The following is a 5,106-nucleotide window of genomic DNA, read 5'->3' as shown; positions in this document are numbered from 1 at the left end:
TGATAAACTCCTTGGAGCAGGGAGTGTCCTTTTCTGTGTCTGAGCAGCACAAAATACTAACACTGATACGAACGCTGCACTTTGCATCCAGAGATCTCAAAGCACTTTTCAAACATAAGCCAGTCTCATTAGCCCCCTAGCATGGGGACAGGGAAACTGAGGCACGAGGCCATAACTACACCCATAGTGTGGTTATTGGCATGTCATAGCACCTTGCCGTTCCCACAGAGATCAGAACCCCCTTGTGCTGGGACCACATGCATGAGCCACTAGGTTCCACTGCTCCTGGCTGTCACGGGTGGCAGGAAAGCGGTGGAATATTTTGGGAGTTGTGCTATTTTCTCCCCTTGAGCTGTTCCAGGCGGAGGCCGGAGAGCCCAGCCGGAGAGCCCGTCTCTGTCTTTGCAGATGATGCCAAAAGCAGCCAGCCCCAAGCCCAAATCCGGTTCAGAAAGAGGGTGACGTGTGGATGCACCTGAGATCCAGCTGGCGGCGAGTGGCCTCTGCCTTCCCCAAACCGCGTCGCGGGACTGGGGCCGAGGGAGACGCTTTTTATAAGCTGGAGGAGCGCCACAGAGAGCAATTGCTGAGACAACAAGAACTGGAGACAAGCGAGAATAAGCCGAGTGGATGATCTCATCACCTGAGCCTTCCCGGCCCTACTGGAGGCATCAGACACCCTTCCCAGAGGGAGGAACTCTCCTTTGCTTCCTTCCATGTTATTTCAGAAACAATCTGAATTCTTGGGACCCGAGTCCCATTTACACCACGGGCGTGTCATCCTGGCGGTGGGTGGATTTTTCTCTGTGCCCAAGGAGAACGGCTCGAACATCAGCTGAACTGTCTAGAATTCCCACGCCTCTGGGCACTACTTTATCATTATGTGTTGCCCTGATAACCCCCAGTCACAGCCCTGGGCGCTGTGGTGCTAGGCGCTGTATAAAACAGAACAAACCCATGATCCTTTGGCCAGAGAGCTTCCAATCTGAGTATAAGATGAAAGTACAAGGGCTGCTGTTTGTTCTCCCCCAGGGGGCCATGGGCCATGCAAAAAGCCAATGCCAGCACTGGCGTTGTTCACATTCAGAAGCCCTGCTGCTTCAAGGATGACTTTTCTAAGGGGCTCTGCTAATGAGATACAGCCGGGGCAGGCAAGGAAGCTGTATTTTATAGTGTGGTGGCAGCCAGCTCAGGGCCCCTTCGTGCTGGGAGCTGCGCAGACTCAAACCCAAACGAGTTTGCAGCCTCTTGGTCCCCTTTCCCAGGTGGGAATACTGAGGCCGAGGGAAGTGACTTGCCAGAGGGGCACAGAGGAAATCAGCAACAGTGCTAGAAACAGGAGGGGGATCTCCAGAGGCACCAGGCCAGGATCTCTCCCACATGCCCACCCCTCCACCTCGTTACATTGGCTTGGATGGAAAAACTTGATAACTCTGCCCTGTAGAAAAGCAAACCAGGAGGGACTTTTCCCTCGAGAGATGGAGGGTGTGGGTCTGGGTTGGGGGGTGGGGTAGTCCCCTGTCTTACTCCAAATCCAAGAGAGCGATTTTTTCTTTCTCTCAAGATATGCTCCCCTCCCCCATCCCCTCACTTTGTAATCTTGACACTGTCCCTTTAAGAATCCCCCAACCCGTTCTCCCACAGGCAGGCCCCCAGCTCCTTGGCTTCCAGCCTGCCCTAGGACTATTCTGTTCACCGCCACTAGGAGGCGCTATTGCTTCACTAGAGATCACAACAGCTCCCCCTCCCCCCTTTCCCCACCTGGTCTGGAGGAAAAACTCCTCTCAGGGTCTGTCTACATTGCACAGGGCCCTGGCTCCGGTTTGACCTGAAGCCCTGTTTCGGTCCACACACAAATCAGGCTGAGTCTGGTCAGCGAGCACACAGGGGACCCTGCTAGCAGGGGAGGGTGAGAGCCGGAGTCCCCTGGCAGCCCTGTCCTTTTGCAGAGCAGAGTTGCAGTGCGGACGGACACTCGCCCACAGGGTTGGAGACACGGAGCCGACAGGCCCGGCGCCGTCAGTGCTGGGTTCGCAGTGCCGTGTAGCTGCTCCCTGTGGGCATGTCTACACAGCAGCGTTCTTTCGGAATAACCGATGTTATTCTGAAGGGCGCGTCTACACAGCAAGCCGCTTCTTTCAAAATAAATTCGAAAGAACGGGTGTCTTACTCCGACTCCTGTAAACCTCAGTGTGCGAGGCGGAAGGGGAGTCAGAGGTGGGATGGGGAAGAGGGCTCTATTTCGAAATGAGTGCTGTGTAGATGTGCCCAAATTCGAAATAAGCTATTTCGACTTAAGCGACACAATTAGCATAGCTCAAGTGCGTAGCTTATTTCGAGTTTAGCCCTGCTGTGTACACGTGCCCTTAGTCTTCTCTGCTTTGCTCGCAGTCTGGCTCCCAGGGGCTCCTGCCAGCAGGTGTCACGGGGATGCGGTCAGGAGAGGTGTTTAAGAGATGCTGCCACCGATGCTGACTGTATGGATAGGGGGTGGGAATGGCCATAGTCCAATGCAGCAAGGACTGCTTTACAGAAGTCCCTCGGGGCTTCAGCTGAAATCAGGAAGACCCCACTGCAGTGCTTGGATGGCCAATCAGGAGAGATTCCTGTGCCGTCCAGCTGATTAGCAGAGCACTGACTGCCGGCAGCATGTGGTTCTACTGGTGGTGCACATCTGCACATGCTTTGGTGCACAAAACAAAATGTATTCTGCACACGAGTGGAAAAAATTAGAGGGAACATTGTCCCCACCGTGTTAGGTACTGTACATACTGGCAGCAGAGATCCAGATCAGCCCTGAAGATCTACAGTCCCTAGAGACAGAAGATTATTGTCCCATTTACAGCTGGGGAGCAGCACGAGAATCTAAGTGACTTGCCCAAGTCACCCACGATGGCTGTGGTAGAGAACATAAGAACAGCCAGACTGGGTCAGACCAAAGGTCCATCCAGCCCAGTCTCCTGTCTGCCAACAGTGGCCAATACCAGATACCCCCGAGGGAGGGAACACAACAGGTAATCCTCACGTGATCCCTCTCCTGTCACCCATTTACAGACAAACAGGCTAGGGACACCATCCTGGCTACTAGCCATTGATGGACCTACCTCCATGAATCTATGTAGCTCTTTTTTGAACACTATTAAAGTCCTAGTCTTCACCACATCCTCTGGCAAGGAGTTCCACAGGTTGACTGTGCGCTGAGTGAAGAAAAACTTCCTTTTATTTGTTTTAAACCTGCCACCTATTAATTTAATTTGGTGACCCCTAGTTCTTATATTCACTGTTTCCACACCTGTCATGATTTTCTAGACCTCTATCCTATCCCCCCCTTAGACTCTTCTTTTCTAAGCTGAAAAGTCCTAGGCTTTTTATTGAACGCTTAGTCTGCTGAGTGCCAGGTAAGGGCCTGCCCACAAAGCTGCCCTACCTCTGTCAGAAGAAGCGGAATGCTGGCTCCATTGAAGTCAATAATAAAACGTTGAAGGGGTTCACTGGCAAGAGATGGTTTTGCCCCTAGAGTTGCCGTGTGCTGGTATGTAGCAGCTGGATGGGGGTAGAACTGGGGTATTAGTTGTGATGGGCCTGAACCCAAACCCCAGATCCTCATGTCATGGCTTTTTAAATCCAACCCAGGTTTTGCAGGTGGCCTGTATCGTTTTAAGCATCAGAGCCAAAAAACCTGGGACCCAACCCCCCTGGGACTCTGGGGAGTTTTGGAATGTGGATCTGGACTTCCAGACCTGGCTCCAGCTTCCATATTGATTTTTGCAGCACCTTGTCTGGGGGCTGTGTATGTGTGGGGAGATTTGGCTTGGATCCTAATACTCCCACAGATCTGGGGCAGGCTGGGGGTATGGCTTGGTCAGAACCTCTCTGGGTTCAGACCCTTGCAACTATCAGCCAATTGGATTCAGGAGCTGAGCAGAGTCAGAGAGTTAAGAAGGAAAGTCTTGTTGCTGGGAGTCACAAACAATGGGTTCGATTCACAGCTCTGCTACTGATCTTTGGAGTGGCCTTGGGCATGTCCTTTCCAGTCCCCTCCTTCTTGCCTCAGTTTCCTTACCAATACAATGATTCTTTGTTCAGCCCTTGGATGAGAAGTGCTATATAGGAACTACGAGGAACCCTGTGGCACCGTAAAAGCTAACAGATTTATTTGGGCGTAAGCTTTCTTGGGCAAAAACTCACTTCGTCAGGAGGGTTGTTCCCCACCAGAGGTGATGCCCTAATAAATCTGTCAGTCTTTGAGGTACCATGGAGCTCCTTGTTGTTTTTGCAGATACAGACTAACACGGTGACCAGCATTCCCTAAAAGCAGGGCACTTCTATGGCCGCTCAGGAAAAATTCCAGTGCTGCCCAGCTGATTAGCAGAGCGCCCATCACTGGGTGTTTTTCTAACAGTGGTGCACATTGACACATGCCTCGGTGCACATAACAAAATTTATTCTGCACACGGATGGAAAAGATTAAACGGAACATTGACGGTGGCACCTTTGCTATAGGAATGAGGTACTGATATTATCCCATCTCATCCTGCCCTCCTGGTCTGTCCTGATTGTTTCCTACAGGCCAGATTCTGCTGTCAGTTAAATTGACCTAAATCTGGAATAGCTCCCAATGCGAGTGGAGTGACTCCGGATTGACACCGCCAAACACACGAACACATTCCTTTTGCCCTGTTGCCAGAGGAGTCATTGTCCCAGTCAGAGTGGTGGCGTCACGCCCGCATTTCCACGGATTTCAATCCAGACTATCTCCTTCAGCGGTCATGGAATTGTTCCTGGGTGGGGGAGCTCTGTGACCGATGGAATCTGGCCCCAGAAAGGAGATGGGGGCGGGATGGGAGCACATGCCCCAGGCCTGGGGTGAAAATGGAGACACAGTCCTGACTGCTGGGTGGCTGGGAAGGCAGAGACTTTGCAAACCAGGCAGCTGGGCTGCTGTTTAAGACACCCACACTGGTTTTTCTCCTCTGGGTGGGGGGTGGGGGATCAGTCGCTACCCTCCCCCCCCCCCAGGCAGGTGAGACTGGAGACACACTTCTCCCCTCCCCGAGGCCAGGGGGAGGGACTAGCCAGGGAGCTGACACATAAAGGGAGAAAGCG

Source organism: Pelodiscus sinensis, chromosome 24 (genome assembly GCF_049634645.1).
Source record: "Pelodiscus sinensis isolate JC-2024 chromosome 24, ASM4963464v1, whole genome shotgun sequence".
Taxonomy (NCBI): Eukaryota; Metazoa; Chordata; order Testudines; family Trionychidae; genus Pelodiscus; species Pelodiscus sinensis.
Note: the sequence above shows the minus strand (reverse complement) of the source record.